Here is a 17,500-nt window from a genome sequence, read left to right as displayed (position 1 = left end):
TAATAATAATAATAATACGTCGCAGAAGCCACGGTCTATAAAACAACATAATCACTCCGACCATTCTGTTTATAGTACCGCTTCTATCACTTCAAAAATACTGTTGCAATATCCAGCGGCGTCCAGAGCTGATAAATGACCGCTTTCTCCGTCGGCGGTCGTATAAGCGACTCTGCTGTTATGTCTTCTTCAGTTGCAAAATATTGACGCTCGAAGATTCGCGGACTATGAGGTAAAATAGTTGCTGACACTTGGAGAATTATGAAATTGTAAGATATAAATTAAGAGATTGATAGGGTTTTTTGCAAAAGGAAAATTGAAGAATTTTGATTCAAATATCAGAAATCCTATACTGGCTATGCATCTATATATCTATCTATCTATTTATATATAAATACATATATATATATATATATATATGTTATTATATATATTATATATATGTATATATATGTATGTATATATATATATATATTTATTTATATACATACATACATACATACATACATACATACATACATACAAACAGATATGTATACACAGACACACATATATATATATATGTATATGTATATATATATATATATATATATATGTATATATATATATATATATATGTGTGTGTGTGTGTGTGTGTGTGTGTGTATCCGGTCACGCCCAGCGGCATTACTGGTTCTCTCCCCCTCTCTCTGGTGGGGGAGTAGTCATACCTTGATTAGAGGGGTTATAATTAGGAAAGGGGGAGGGGTTGAGAAAGGTTGAATCTGTTTGTGTTCGTTTGTCTGCATATCTAAATATTTAGGCGTAATTTATGACGGGTCACGTACACTAATCAAGAATAAGCTAATACTGTAGAAAGACGGAAGACTAACCGACCGTTGATTGATGTAATCATTATAAAGTGGCGTCACCGAGACGAGCAAAACTGGGAAATGTCTTAGCCTAGGTTAGGGGTAGAGATCGCTAGGCAATGACAGCTGGAGATTGTAATGGCGTGGGAAAAACTTTGCTTTCGTGAACATCCTTTTGTGGTTATGTTCGAAGCTTAATGTTGGAATGCATTGGATGTCTTTGCATTATACTTTGAGAAGTTTCATTGTTATTATTATTATTATTGTTGTTGTTGTTGTTGTTGTTGTTGATGTTTTTATTATTATTATTATTATTATTATTATTATTATTATTATTATTATTACAAATATTATTATTATTATTATTGTTGTTGTTGTTGTTCTTCTCATTATTATTATTATGATTATTATTACTATTATTATTGTTAGTATTATTATTTTTATTTTTATTATTGTTATTATTATTTTTATTATTGTTATTATAATTATTATTATTATTATTATTATTATTATTATTGTTGTTGTTGTTGTTATTTTTACAAGCTAAGCTACAACCCTAGTTGGAAAAGCAGGATGCTATAAAGGCTCCACAGGGAAAAATACTCTACTGAGAAAATGAAATAGATAAACTCCAAGAGAAGTAATGAATCATTGAGATTAAATATTTTATGAACAGTAACAGCGTTAAAATAAATATATCATATATAAACTATAAACATTTAAAAAACTAGAGGAAGAGATATGAGATGGAATAGTATGACCGAGTGTAGCTTCAAGCAAGAGAACTCTTAACTAAAGACAAACTGTTGTTCTCTATTCTTAGGTAGTGCCGTAGCCTCTGTACTATGGACTTCCACTGTCTTTGGTTAGAGCTTTCTTGCTTGAGAGCACACTCAGGAACAATATTCCATACTTTTTCATATTTCCTTTCCTCACCGGGCTATTTTCCTTGTTTGAGCCCTTTTGGCTTATAGCATCCTTTTTCTCAAATAGGCTAGTAGTATAGCTGCTACTACTACTACTACTACTACTACTACTACTACTACTACTACTACTACTACTGATAATGATAATAATCCTATCATACTCAACAAACATGAGTTCTTTTTGGGTAAACAGTAAATTACTTATCTGGCGTGACATAGATCGTTGTTCTTTAGGTGTCAGATCTTGCAATTAGTTAAGGGTTATTAAATAAATAATGATGCTCATTGGGACTGGGCTGGAAGCTCATTAATTTGTTATTTTTAACATTTTTTTTGAGAGGGGTGTGCATGTGTCTGCATATCTATCTATAAATATTTGGCCGTCATTTTTGACGGATTGTGTATACTAGTATCTACCTATCTATATATCTTAATATCTATCTGTTTATATTATCATTATCATCTCCTCCTACGCCTATTGACGCAAAGGGCCTCTGTTAGATTTCGCCACTCTTCTCTATCTTGAGCTTTTAATTCAATACTTCTCAGTTCATCTTCTCCTACTTCACTATCTATCTATCTGTCTATCTATCTATCTATCTATCTATCTATATAGATGTATATATATATATATATATATATACACCTTATCGTATACGTAGACATATACGGCATGTATAGGAATGAAAACGTGTCAGTATCATTCATGAATATGTATGCGTTGAGAGAGAGAGAGAGAGAGAGAGAGAGAGAGAGAGAGAGAGAGAGATATGCTACATTACTGCTTATATTTTTACTTGACTAAAGTATTTTTCTTTCTTCAAAGTTCCTGCTGTCTGCATTGTAAATAAACTTTGATGATTTGAAGCAATTTAACGCAATTCACCAACCAGACATAAATATAAAATAATCCGTGTTGGTCAAGATAACTTTTTTCCTCTCTCTAAAATGGTTTCACTTTTTATATGACTGTGAGATTCCAATCTCACAAACGCAAGCATAAGCAGATATTTTATTGTTTTTGTTGTTATTGTTATTATTATTATTATTATTATTATTATTATTATTTATATCATTATTATTATTATTATTATTATTGAAAGTAATTGCTGCCTCAGTGGCGTTAATTTTGTAATGAACTTTTTCTATTGTTCTTATGTTTTTCTCTTCATTACTGCATTCTACCAGTATTATTATTATTATTATTATTATTATTATTATTATTATTATTATTATTATTATTATTATTATTATTATTATTATAATCGTCACCATCTTAATAACAATTCCCCTCTAAAACAGGGCATCCAAACACTTAGCATATTTTCAAATATTAGTCCGCTTTTCTGGTAAAACCAAGGACCCGCTTTTGTGGTTTTCTGTAATTTTTTTTGAAAGCTTCTCACGGAAATTGAGTCAAGGTCAAATATGCTTAGGAACGGAACTGTCTGGATTCTGATGAGAGAGAGAGAGAGAGAGAGAGAGAGAGAGAGAGAGAGAGGTGGACTTGCATAGCAAGACCATAAATAGACGCAAGTGGAAGGACGTGTGTGAGGCCTTTGTTCTCCAGTAGACACGTAACGGCTGATGATGATGATGATATACACACACACACATATATATATAATATGTATATATATATATATATATATATAGAGAGAGAGAGAGAGAGAGAGAGAGAGAGAGAGAGAGACTTAAGAAAAAAAAGAATATTGTAAACTAAAAGTCTTCATACAAATGAAAGTCTCAACCTGACCTGTTGGCCCCCTTACCCCAAAAATGGGGGGCGTAGGGCGGTCCAAACCTTACCAGTAATCATTAGTAACAGTTTCGACCTCATTTGACTTAACAAAGGGAGTGTGTACTGACACTCCTAGAGCAGTGCCGTAAACCTATTGTTCATTTATTCATTGGAATTGATATAAAATATTGGTTGATGTATATTATTTTATCAAGTAGTTTCTCTATAAAAGTTTTGAATACATATTACTTTATCAACTATGGTCTGTATAAAAGTTTTGAGTACATTTTATTCTATCAACTAGTTTCTGTATAAAAGTTTTGAATACATTTTACTTCATCAACTAGGGTCTGTGTAAAAGTTTTGAATAACTATTACTTTTTCAACTAGGGCCTGTATAAAAGTTTTGAATACATATTACTTTATCTAATAGGTTCTATTAAAAGTTTGAAGTACATACTGCTTTATCAGCTAGGTCTATGAAGAAGTTTTAGATGCCTATTACTTTATCAAATGAGGTCAGTTTAAAAGTTTTAAATACTTATTACTTTATCAACTAGGTTTTATGTAAAAGTTTGAAATGCATAGTACTTTATCAATTAGGTTCTATGTAAAAGTTTGAAATGTATATTGCTTTGTCAACTAAGGTCTGTGTGAAAATTTTAAATGCATATTACTTTATCTACTAGGTTCTGTGTAAAAGTTTTAAATACATTTTACTTTATCTACTAGGTTTTATGTAAAAGTCAGAAGTGCATATTGCTTTATCAACTATGTTTTATATAAAAGTTTAAAATACATATTACTTAATCTACTAGATTCTATGTAAAAGTTTGTAATACATTGCTTATCAACTGGGTCTATGTAAAAGTTTTAGATGCATATTACTTTATCAACTAGAGTGTGTGTAAAAATTTTAAATACATTACTTTATCTACTAGGTTCTATGTAAAAGTTTGAAATACATATTACTTTATCAATAAAAGTCTGTGTAAAAATTTTAAATACATCACTTTATTAATTACGTTTTATGTTAAAGTTTACAATATATAGTACTTTATCTACTAGGTTCTATGTAAAAGTTTGAATTACATATTGCTTCTGAAATAAATATAAGTCCTGCTTCTATATTAAATCTAAAAATACAGTACAACAAGAACGATTTTATTTTCGCAGGAACAGAAAAACTCCCTCAGAAATCGATCGAGTTCTTCCTCCCTCCAACGATGATTTCATGAACGGCATAGGCCTCGCAATCCGACCTCATCCGCCAGTGAAGGACCGTTTCCTCAAACCAAAGGTAAGGGGTTGTTATTTATTTATGTTCATTTTCCATTTTCATTGTTTTATAGGAGTTACATGCTCAATTTATGAAGTGTACATTTTTATAAAAATTGCCGAAAAAACTGTAAAAAGCGTGGAATAAATGTTGCAAGGCATTTACCGTTTTAAAAACATTTATATTGACTTAAAGGAGTGGTAATACGGCCACCAACCCGTCAAAGATGATAACAAAATAGGGTGAAAATTACGGTCGCCTTTATTTTAGTGAAATACGGCTGAGAACAGTATATTTTTTACGGAGAATTTCCTATAAAAATTAGGTTCTATTTTTTTTAGTGTATGCTTCTGACTGTTAGGAATTTTGTTAATATAGATACTAATTCAGGATGATTTAAATCCATGATTTTCGATGGGAAGATAAATCATGGACAGCAGAAACGTTTGTGCTAATATAAGATCCTTGAACGAGTATTATATATATAAAGAATAAAGGTTGCTTTAAGAAATAGAATAGGTTGCACGAATGGTTTAATGTAGCACAGGATTTTGTTGTAATAATTTAGATATGTTAGTTCCGCTGTACTCTAGTGATTTGTGCCGCATCGTAAAAATCAAGATAGTGAAATATAAATTTTAAATGGAATTGTATCTGGTTTGGAGAACAAAAAATATATCAAGAGATTTTCAATATTTTTTCTATATTATTAATTTCTCTCGGGAATTGGATCTAGTTAAAAAAATACCAAAGATTTTTTTTTATATATTAATATCTATAAGGAATTGCATCTGATTTGTAAAAGAAAAAAAATACCAAAAGATTTTTATTTTTTATTTATGATTAATTTCTATAGGGAATTGGACCCAGTTAAAAAAATACCAAAAGAATTTTATTTTCGATATAATATTAATTTCTATAGGGAATTACATCTGGTTTTGAGAAAGAAAAAGAATACTAAAAGATTTCTAATTTCTTTTTCGATATATGATTAATTTCCATAAGGAATTGGATCTGGTTTGAAAGAAGAAAAAAAATATTACCAAGAGCTTTTGACCCATTCTTTTCTATTATTATTATTATTATTATTATTATTATTATTATTATTATTATTATTTATAATAATAATAATAATAATAATAATAATAATTGCTAAGCTACAGCCCTAGTTGGAAAAGCAGGATGCTATAAGCCCAGGGGCTATAACAGGAAAAATAGCCCAGTGAGGAAAGGAAACAAGGAAAAATGAAATATTTTAAGAACAGTAACATTATAATAAATATCTCCTATAAAAACTATAAACGCTTTCACAAAACAAGAGAAATAAGATAGAGTAGTGTACCCGAGTGTACCCTCGAGCAAGAGAACTCTAATCCAAGACAGTGGAAGATCATGGTACAGAGGCTATGGCACTACCCAAGACCTAAAAATAATGTCGATACCATATTATCAATACGACAAAGAAAGAGGAATGTTGTTATTTTATATAATATGATCAAGGTCAAATGGAAAAAGAATAAAAAAAAAAAAAAAATGCAGCGCATGACAGATTACCATAAATTGCTCAGTCCGATGTCATGCCCTTCTTTATTTCACGAACTCCAAGCATCTTTTCTATATAAATCGTGACCACCAAGAATATCGAGGCTCTCTTTGCACGTACCCAGAAAGCTATTATGGCATTCCAGTAAGGGAAATGGGCACGGCAAAAGCACGAATATTTATACCGTTACATACGGCAGCATCTTACCGTACCCAGTAAAAAATAATACGCTCGTGACTCAACTTTCCCAAGGTGAACATGACCCGCTCAAACTCCTTAGTTCCTTTGGTCGAAGCAACCTCGTCATCATTGCGAGCTAAAGATGGAGCGAGGGGTTGGGGAAGCCTTTAGGTCTATCTGCTAAGTCATCAGCAGCCATTGCCTGGTCCTCCTTGATACGCTTGTGAATTAACTTTCCAAAGGTAAACATGACCCACTCAAACTCATTAGTTCCTTTGGTCGATGCAACTTCAACATCCTTGTGAGCCAAGGATGAGGGTTTTGGGGAAGCCTATAGGCCTGTCTGCTGAGTCATCAGCAACCATTGCCTGGCCTTCTTGGTCCTAGGAGCGGTGGAGAGGGGCCTTGGGCACTGATAATAAGTATATATGGCAGTCTCTAAGGCACTGTCCTACTTGATAGGGCAATTTCACTGTCTCTTGCCTCTGCCATTCATGTATATACCTTTAAACTAGTCAGGTGACGACCGGAGATGTAAACATTATTATTATTATTATTATTATTATTATTATTATTATTATTATTATTATTATTATTATTATTATTATTATTACTACAAGCTAAGCTGCAACCCTAGTTGGAAAAGCAGGATGCTATAAGCTCAAGGGCTCCAACAGGGAAAAATAGCCCAGTGAAATAAATAAACTACAAGAGAAGTTATAAATAATCAAAATAACATATCTTAAAATCAGCCACAACATTAAATTAGATCTTTCATATATAAAGTATAGAAACTTAAAAAAAAGAAAAAACAAGAGGAAGAGAAACAAAATAGAATAGTGTACCCTCAAGCAAGAGAACTCTAACACAAGACAGTGGAAAACCATGGTAATATTATTATTATTATTATTATTATTATTATTATTATTATTATTATTACAAGCTAAGCTACAACCCTAGTTGGAAAAGCAGGATGCTATAAGCCCAAGGGCTCCAACAGGGAAAATAGCCCATTGAGGAAATGAAACAAGGAAATAAGTAAACTACAAGACAAGTAATAAACAATCAAAATAACATATTTTAAGAACAGTAACAACATGAAATTAGTTCTCCCATATATAAATTATAAAAACAACTTGAAAGAAATAAGAGGAAGAGAAACCAAGTAGAATGCCATGCCCGAGTGTACCCTCAAGCAAGAGAACTCTACCCTAAGACAGTGGAAGACCATGTTATTATTATTATTATTATTATTATTATTATTATTATTATTATTATTATTATTATTATTATTATTATTATTATTATTATTATTATTACAAGCTAGGCTACAGCCCTAGTTGGAAAAGCAGGATGTATAAGCCCAAGGGCTCCAACATAGTCCAATGAGGAAGGAAACAAGGAAATAAATAAACTACATAGAAGTAATGAACAATCAAAATGTATTTAAAGAACAGTACATTAAATTAGATCTTTCAAAATGTATTTTAAGAACAGTTCATTAAATTAGATCTTTCATATATAAACTTTGAAAAATGCCCCCCCCCCCAAAAAAAAAGGGAGAGAAATAATATAGAATAGTGTGCCCGAGTGTACCCTCAAGCAAGAGAACTCTACCCCAAGACAGTGGAAGACCCCCATGGTACAGAGGCTATGCCACTATTATTACACCACAAGTAAACAGTGAAATTTGGTCACAGTTCGATAGCTAATGCATCGTTTAGTAATGGAAGTGGTGAGTTAGGTTCTTAACTGGTCGTTCAGGGGGGGGGGGGGAAATTGATGAATAAGTTCGGAGAGTGATTAACCAGGTCGTTAGCGAAAGCTCGTTCGAAGATCCTGACTGGAGTTGATTTGGGGGTGATTGTAAATCACCAGTTAATTGATTTGTTTGTTAGTGCAGAGTAATTTATGTCGTGTGTTTGTGTATACGTGTATGTATATATATATATATATATATATTATGTATATATATACGTATATATAAATGAATATATATATATATATATATGTGTGTATTTATGTATTTATATATATATATATATATATGTATGTATGTATGTATTTATGTATATATATACGTGTATATATATATCTATATATATATATATATATATGTATGTATTTATGTATATATATACGTGTATATATATATCTATATATATATATATATATATGTATGTATTTATGTATATATATACGTGTATATATATATCTATATATATATATATATATATATATATAATATATATATGTATGTATGTATTTATGTATATATATACGTGTATATATATATCTATATATATATATATATATATGTATGTATGTATTTATGTATATATATACGTGTATATATATATATCTATATATATATATATATATATAGAGAGAGAGAGAGAGAGAGAGAGAGAGAGAGAGGCTTCACAATGATATATGACGAGTAAAAAAATATGTGAATTTGTTTAGGTTACATAGCAAACAATGCCTTAGGGACTGACCATATATAAATGTGATCAGCGCCCAAGCCCACTCTTCATCAACCTTGGACCAGGGAAAGCCAGGCAATGGCTGCTGATGACTCAGCAGGTAGACATAGCTCCCAGAAACCCGCCAACGCTTCCCTATCTCACAAGGATGGTGAGGTGTAGACACTGCAAGTATTGATCTAGCTTAGGCTTGTTTCGAATCCCAGTCCAGTAGATTGCCAGGCAAGGACGTTTCCAGCATCCTACCACAACCCTAAGTTGGTATTGTTATTTGCCTGAATATAATCGTAGCGTTTTTTTTTCTTCCCCCCCCTCTCTCTCTCTCTCTCTCTTTCTTTTTTTTTCTTTTTTTTTTTTGCATTGACTTTGAGTGGAAACACCTGTAATTAATTTATAGGTAAAATCGTTTTGAATTTCACTGTATTTCCCAATTCCTGGTTATATTTTTATATTTGTTTTAAGGCCGTATAACTGTCATTTTATATACTGAACAATTTTTTTTTCGTTAAATTTCGAAAGTTTTGAGCAAATTTATTCTTTTATTGCGAGTTTATTTTTTATTTATTTTATTTTTTTTTTATTTTAGTAGAGTGACATTGCATACACTACAAGAAACTATTGAGCTAGATAGTGTCTCGAACCCTAGTCCAGCAGATCGCGAGGCAGGGTATCAGAAAACTAATTTATGATTGCTGTTTTCCTGAATTGAATCTCAACAAAACTCAAATTTTTCTTATTCCTGTATTTTTTTTCTTTCTTTTTTTCCGTATCTTGGCATTGACTTTTTGACTTGAAAAACATGAAATTCTCTTTCAGATCAAGATTCTTTTGAATTTGACATTTTTTCTCCTTTTCCGAGTTATATTTTTATATTTGTTTTAGGAATGTATAACTGTCACATTTGACACTGGAAAAAAATTCAATTTCCGTTAAATTTCGAAAGTTTCGAGCAAAAATGTTCTCTTATTGCTAGTTTATTTATTTTTTCCTTTTTTAGGTTTAGTGCAGTGACTTTTTTTTTAATAAAAAAAAAATTCTTTTCAAGATCAAAATGGTTTCGAGTCTATTTTATTATTTTTTTTCTAATTCCGGGTATTTTTTTCCCCTGAAAAAGAAATTCCTTTCAAGTTCAGCTTGTTTTTTATGCTCCATTTCTTCTTATTCATTTCTTCCTTTTTTCCCAACGTTCGTGCACTGACATGACGGGCATGTTTGATACGCAAAAAAAGGGCCAGATTTTTTTTTTTCCTCCTTCAAAATGTATCCGAGTCAATCTTTTGAGTCCTTAGGATACCTATTTCTGCTTCTTCTGAGATTCCTTTCACCCTCGTCTTTATAAATTGTTGTTTTCTTTGCTCTCTTCTCCTTTGACTGTTGGAGAACCTATTCAGTTATTTCTTGCAAGGAAGAAATCTCCTGTATATATATATATATATATATATATTTACATATACAGTATATATATATACTGTTTATATATATAAATATATATATATATATATATATACTGTTTATATATATATATATATATATATACTGTTTATATATATATATATATATATATTACACCTATATATATGGGTGTGTGTATATATATAATATATATATATATATATACATATATATACATATATACATATATATATACTGTATTTATATATATATATAAAATATATACACGCAAAGTTATATACGCCTATGTTATATATATATATATATATATATACATACATACGCAATATATATATTATATATATATATTCTGTTTTCTGTCACGTTCAGTAGCACTGACAGACGTATGTCTATTCGGTCTCTCCCCGTCCCAGAGGTAGTGTAAGAGGGAGTAGTCATACCCTGGTGAGAGGGGGAGGGTTTACCCGTAGGGGTACACTCGGAAACCACAATCTCCCATTAATGGCCGAAACTGCCGTGTTGTAGTTAGGAAAGGGGAAGGTGTTGCGAAGGGTTAAATCTGTGTTTGTGTGTGTACATATCTGTCTAAATATTGAGACCAATTTTGACGGGTCGCTTACACTAGTAATAGAATAATAGACCACATTAATTCTTATAACATCTCTTTTACTAGGCAACAAGCATTCATATCAAAGAATTCATCATCATTATATGAGAAACTTTCTGTGGTGGAATTTCATATTTATAATTTTCCCTTTTCCCTCAATTCCTGAAATTATATTCCGATAACTAAATATACATCTGGCAGCCACAACAACATCTGGACAAATAAAGTACCGGCATTTTCAACAATTTCAACTGTAATCAACATCAAAAGTTTCAAAAGCAATTGTCAATCATTCTTGGGATAAGATGCGCACCTCTATGCACCTGTTATTATTATTTTTGTTATTATTATTATTATTATTATTATTATTAGTAGTAGTAGTAGTAGTAGTAGTAGTAGTAGTAGTAGTAGTAGTAGTAGTATTATTTTTATTGTTTTTATTAATATAAGTTTTGTTATTTTTTTTATTATTTTTATTTTTATTATTATTATATTATTATTTTTTTTATTTTATTATTATTTTTATCATTATGATTTTATTATTATTATCATTACTATTCTTATTATTATTATTGTTATTTTTATTGTTTTTATTATTGATTTTATTATTAATACTATTTTTGTTATTATTATTTTTATTATTATTATTTTTATCATTATTATGAATTTTATTATTATTATTATTTTTATCATTATTATGAATTTTATTATTATTATTATTATTATTATTATTATTATTATTATTATTATTATTATTATTATTATCATCATCATCATTATCACTAGCTAAGCTACAACCCTAGTTGGAAAAGCAGGATGCCATAAGCCCACGGGCTCCAACAAGGAAAAATACCGCAGGGAAGAGAGGAAATAAGTAAATAAATAAACAATATGAAAAGTAATAAAAAAGAAGATTTCCCAGCCACAGATTGTCTTGATTCAAGTTGTTTACACTCTGGGTTTTGCTTTTGCGTGAAAATGTAGCGGATCTAAATTCTAAGTTCGCTTTCATGGTTGGTAATTAGATAATAGATATATAACTCTTCCTGAATTGGTGGGAGAAAGGTTTTGATGAGGTGGGTTGCTGAATATATTTTGTCTTAGATGCATATGTATAAGTATGTATGTATGTGTATATATTTATATATATATATATATATATATTTATATATATATATATATACATGTATATTTATATGCGTATATATATATATATATATATATTTATATGCTTATATATAAATGTGTGTGTATATATATATATATATATGTGTGTGTGTGTGTGTGTATACACACAAAGGGTACTAAGGTGTATGATACATATTTATATACAGTACATATGTATATGTATATACACACATGTACTTATATATATATATATATATATAAAGTATATATATATATATATATAATTCCATAACTGTAAAAATAAACACTGACTTGACACAGCCCACAATGAAGTTTCCCTAACTAGACTTTAATCATATTTAATGACGAAATCACGGTAACGTAGAGTGACTGTCAGACAGACATACATTCCAACGACCATCTCCTTCTCCGAGAACCTCTGTGGCGACTGTGGTTTTTCTCCGAACTTCAGGATGACCAGAGCTGTGAAAGGCTAACTTTACCTGGTGTCGTTTTCCCTTGACACGCCGACCACACCGGTGATAAAACTCATTCGTGTAATCATCTTTTTTACAGCCTCCGGGTACACGAGAGATTTTGCACGCGAGACCAGGTAGCATCCTTGTGTCTGAAGGGGGATGCAGTAGAATGAATTCACTATCCACTTTAGTCAATACTTTTTAGTGAGACAGATCTGTACCGACTCGCAGGGGTGCCTTTTAGATAGAAGGAAACTTTTCTGAACTTAAAGGGCACCGCTGCGAGTCGGTGCAAATGCGCCTCATTAAAAAAGGATTGAGTATAGATATAGGTACACTTAAAAAATTGCTGGAAAAAAAACGGTAAATGCATGGCAACATTTATTCCAGGATTTTTACCTTTTTAAAAAACGGACAAATTATTATTATTATTATTATTATTATTATTATTATTATTATTATTATTATTATTATTATTACTTGCTAAACAACCCTACACTGTTAAAAAAACCGTAATTTTAATCGGAAATTCTCCGTAGAAATATACTGTCCTCAGCTTTATTTCAGTAAAATATAGAAGACCGTAATTTTACCGTATTTTTTATTATCTTTTACGGGTTGGTGACCATAACAACACTCGTTAACGTTGGTCAATATATCCGTTTTTTAAAGCGGTAAATGCCTGGCAACATTTATTCCTAGATTTGTACCGTTTTTTACGGCAAATTTTTAACAGTGTAGATATAGGTACTGTTAAAAATTTGCAGAAAAACGGTAAATGCTGGCAACATTTTTACCGTTTTAATAACAGATATATTGACGTAAAAGAGAGAGATTACGATTACCAATCCGTAAAAGATAGTAAAACCGATACCTAGTTGCAGTTCTTGAAATATTTTACTTTTGTTGTTAATTATTTGTAATTTCCTTATTTCCTTCCTTCACTGGGCTATTTTCCCTGTTGGAGCCTTTGGGCTTATAGAATCCTGATTTTCTAACTAGGGCTGTGGCTTAGCAAGTAATAATAATAATAATAATAATAATAATAACAATAATGATTTCCCTCTTATTTCTCGATCAGTATTTCTTTCCCAACTGACTTTCGTAAGCATAGGACTGCCCTTGCGTGTTCTTAATTAACCCCTGAAAACAATGGGAGCCAAACCCAAAAGGAGGAAAGGTGGTTTTTAAAGACATGCATTTCTTTTTTATAATTGCTTCCCACGTCAGCAGTTCCTGAAATGCCGTTTCATCATTCCTTGCATTCAAGGATACAGAAAGGAAGATGGTATAATCAGGTAACGTGGGATTACTAAGTCAGCGGGGAAGTGGTGAGCTTTTATGGATTGTTGAACCAACTATCCTTTATGAAATACAGTTTGTAACCGATTCAAATGGTTTAGATGTAGAAGTTGGGATGAGGATTTTGTCGTAGGCTAACGTAGGATTTTTAAGTCAGCTGGTAAGTGAGGCTCCGTTATGGATTGTTGAGCCAACTTTCCTTTATGAAATACAGTTTGGAACCGAATACAAATGGTTTAAATATTGAAGTTAGTATGAGGATGTTGTCTGTGGCTAACGTGGGTTTTTTTAAGTCTGCTGGGAAATGAGGCTCCGTTATGTATTGTTGAGCCAGCTATCCGTTATGAAATACAGTTTGTAACCGATTCAAATGGTTTAGATGTAGAAGTTGCGATGAGGATTTTGTCGTAGGCTAACGTAGGATTTTTAAGTCAGCTGGGAAGTGAGGCTTCTGATGGATTGTTGAACCAACTATCCTTTATGAAATACAATTAGTAATAGATTCAAATGGTTTAAATGTAGAAGTTGGGATGAGAATATTGTCGTCGGGTAAATTGGGATTTTTAAGTCAGCTGGGGAGTGAGGCTCCGTCATGGATTGTTGAACCAATTATCCTTTATGAAATACAGTTTAGAATTTAATTCAAATGTTTTAAATGTAGAAGTTGAGATGATAATTATAAGAATTATTATTATTATTATTATTATTATTATTATTATTACTAGTTAGCTACAATCCTAGTTAGAAAAGCAAGATGATATAATCCCAAGGGCTCCAACAGTGAAACAATAGCCCAGCGAGGAAATAAATAAACGATATGCGAAATACCAAACAATTAAAATAGAATATTTAAAAACAAGAACATCAAAACAAATATTCCTTATATAAACTATAAAAAGACTTATGACAAATCCTCTAAAAAAAATTATGCAAAAATAACACCATTTAATAACGCCACTCCTTCACGTACTAAATGGCGCATGACGCTTACGCAATACGCGAGACGTTACGCCGCCGCGACGAACTCGTAACTTACGCGCGCCGGATAGGAAGATCGCTTTCTTGAATGATGAGAAGGAGAGATGGCCATTTATTTCCCAATGATGAAACCGCTTCATTTGCATAGCGGGGCGTTAGGGGAACCTTACTTCTATTACTCAAGTTGCACCGAAGAGAGAGAGAGAGAGAGAGAGAGAGAGAGAGAGAGAGGTGGGGTTAGGGCCGCAGTTTAATGTTTAACCATACAAAATAGAAAATAGTTGCGAAATATGTGTATGAAGTAGAACATAATAAATATATATATATATATATATATATACATATATATATATACACATATATATATATATTTATATATACATAAAATGTATATATATATATATATATATATTTATATATATACACACACATATATATACATAAAATGTATATATATATATATATATATTTATATATATACACACATATATATATATATATATAAATGCACATACACACACATATATATATATATATATATAGAGAGAGAGAGAGAGAGAGAGAGAGAGAGAATTGAAAGATATTCAGTTCCTAGAATATGAACTCATTGGGTTTAATGGATTAATCTGGTATTGTTAAGTCTTATTATTCGGTTTTATATGTTTAGCGTGATGATGTAATGCATGCCTTTTATCGTTTGATTCATTTATTACCGATCATTCATTGTCTATATCTCTGTCATATACAGTATATATATATATATATATATATACAGTATATATATATATATATATATATTTATATATATATGTGTATATATATGTATATATAGGCGTGTTATTAATTCATTTCTAATATATATACATATATATATATATATATATACTGTATATATAGTGTGCATATATAGGCGTGTTATTAATTCATTTCTAATATATATATATATATATATATATACACGTATATATCAATATACACAGGAAAATCACAAAACAAAAATATTCCTCTAGAACGTTAATCATTGGCCCTCTATAATAATTTCCAAGGTAACCCACGAACGGGGGAAAAAAAGAATTCCCCATACCATTTTTCCCTAAATCTCCTGCTGGAGGGAAATTAGAGCTTCAGGCTACGTAGAAACAACCCCCTTTCCCTCTCTCTCTCTCTCTCTCTCTCTCTCTCTCTCCCTCCCTCCCTCTCTTACCTGTTTTGCAATCACCTGTCTGAAGAATGAGGAATGAAATGCTAACTGTTAATGAAGGGGAACGGATTGAAGGTTTTAAATAGATATGTGTATATTTGATTGGAGAGAGACATGAGGACTGTTAATTTTATTTTTTTCTTAATTTTTTCATTTTATCCCTAAGTTTTTTTTTTTATTTTATCCATAATGTTTTCTCCTCAAGAATGTTGGTATTAGTGGTAGTAGTCGAAGTTACATAGTGTGGTTGGATTTTTTTTTTCATATTTGGCAGTAGGAAGGGGATCAGGAAAATGGTTTTTGGGTCCAAATGTACATACAGTTTATGTATGTGTGTATATATATATATATATATATATACACTTACACACACATACATAAACTGTGTGTACATTTGGACCCAAAAACCATTTTCCTGATCCCCTTCCTACTGCCAAATATGAAAAAAAATCCAACCACACTATATATATATATATATATATATGTATATATATATATATGTATATATATATATAAATGGATTTATTGGTTTGAAACTGATCAAAAAGTTTTGGTATCTATTTTGAAATATATATATATATATATATATATATTATATATATATATATAATATATATATTATATATATATATATATATATATATTTTAAAATAGATACCAAAACTTTTTTATCAGTTTCAAACCGATAAATGCAAATAAGCAAGTGATTATTTTTTCTCCTGACAAATTCCAAACTCATTTTAAAAGATACAGTCCCTGCTAGCGGGAAGGGGGAAACCCCGCCCTGCCAGCAGGAAGAGGGGAGCCCCGCCCTGCCAGCGGGAAGGGGGGAGCCCCGCCCTGCCAGCGGGAAGGGGGGAGCCCCGCTCTGCCAGCGGGAAGGGGGGAGCCCCGCTCTGCCTGCGGGAAGGGGGGAGCCCCGCCCTGCCTGCGGGAAGGGGGGAGCCCCGCCCTGCCAGCGGGAAGGGGGGAGCCCCACCCTGCCAGCGGGAAGGGGGGAACCCCGCCCTGCCAGGGGGAAGGGGGAGCCCCGCCCTGCCAGGGGGAAGGGGGGGGGAGCCCCACCCTGCCAGCGGGAAGGGGGGGAGCCCCACCCTGCCAGCGGGAAGGGGGGGAGCCCTGCCCTGCCAGCGGGAAGGGGGGGGAGCCCCGCCCTGCCCTGCCAGCGGGAAGGGGGGGGAGCCCCGTCCTGCCCTGCCAGCGGGAAGGGGGGGGGGAGCCCCGTCCTGCCCTGCCAGCGGGAAGGGGGGGTAGCCCCGCCCTGCCAGCGGGAAGGGGGGGGAGCCCCGCCCTGCCAGCGGGAAGGGGGGAGCCCTGCCCTGCCAGCTGGAAGGGGGGAGCCCCGCCCTGCCAGCGGGAAGGGGGGAGGCCCTCCCCGCCAAGCCA

The 17,500-nt window shown here is 32.3% G+C and overlaps 1 long non-coding RNA gene across 1 annotated transcript in view; it reads left to right on the top strand.

Annotated features, from left to right (window-relative positions):
* The window catches only part of LOC137617316 (uncharacterized), a 164,564-nt gene that overhangs the window by 76,932 nt on the left and 70,132 nt on the right, over window positions 1-17,500 (top strand). The window contains exon 3 of the long non-coding RNA XR_011039614.1: window positions 4,695-4,818. This is a non-coding gene — a long non-coding RNA (uncharacterized lncRNA). The remainder of the gene's footprint in view (window positions 1-4,694; window positions 4,819-17,500) is intronic.

Source organism: Palaemon carinicauda, chromosome 23 (assembly GCF_036898095.1).
Source record: "Palaemon carinicauda isolate YSFRI2023 chromosome 23, ASM3689809v2, whole genome shotgun sequence".
NCBI lineage: Eukaryota > Metazoa > Arthropoda > Malacostraca > Decapoda > Palaemonidae > Palaemon > Palaemon carinicauda.
The sequence above is the reverse complement of the archived record's forward strand: the minus strand, read 5'-3'. Positions and strand labels throughout refer to the sequence as shown.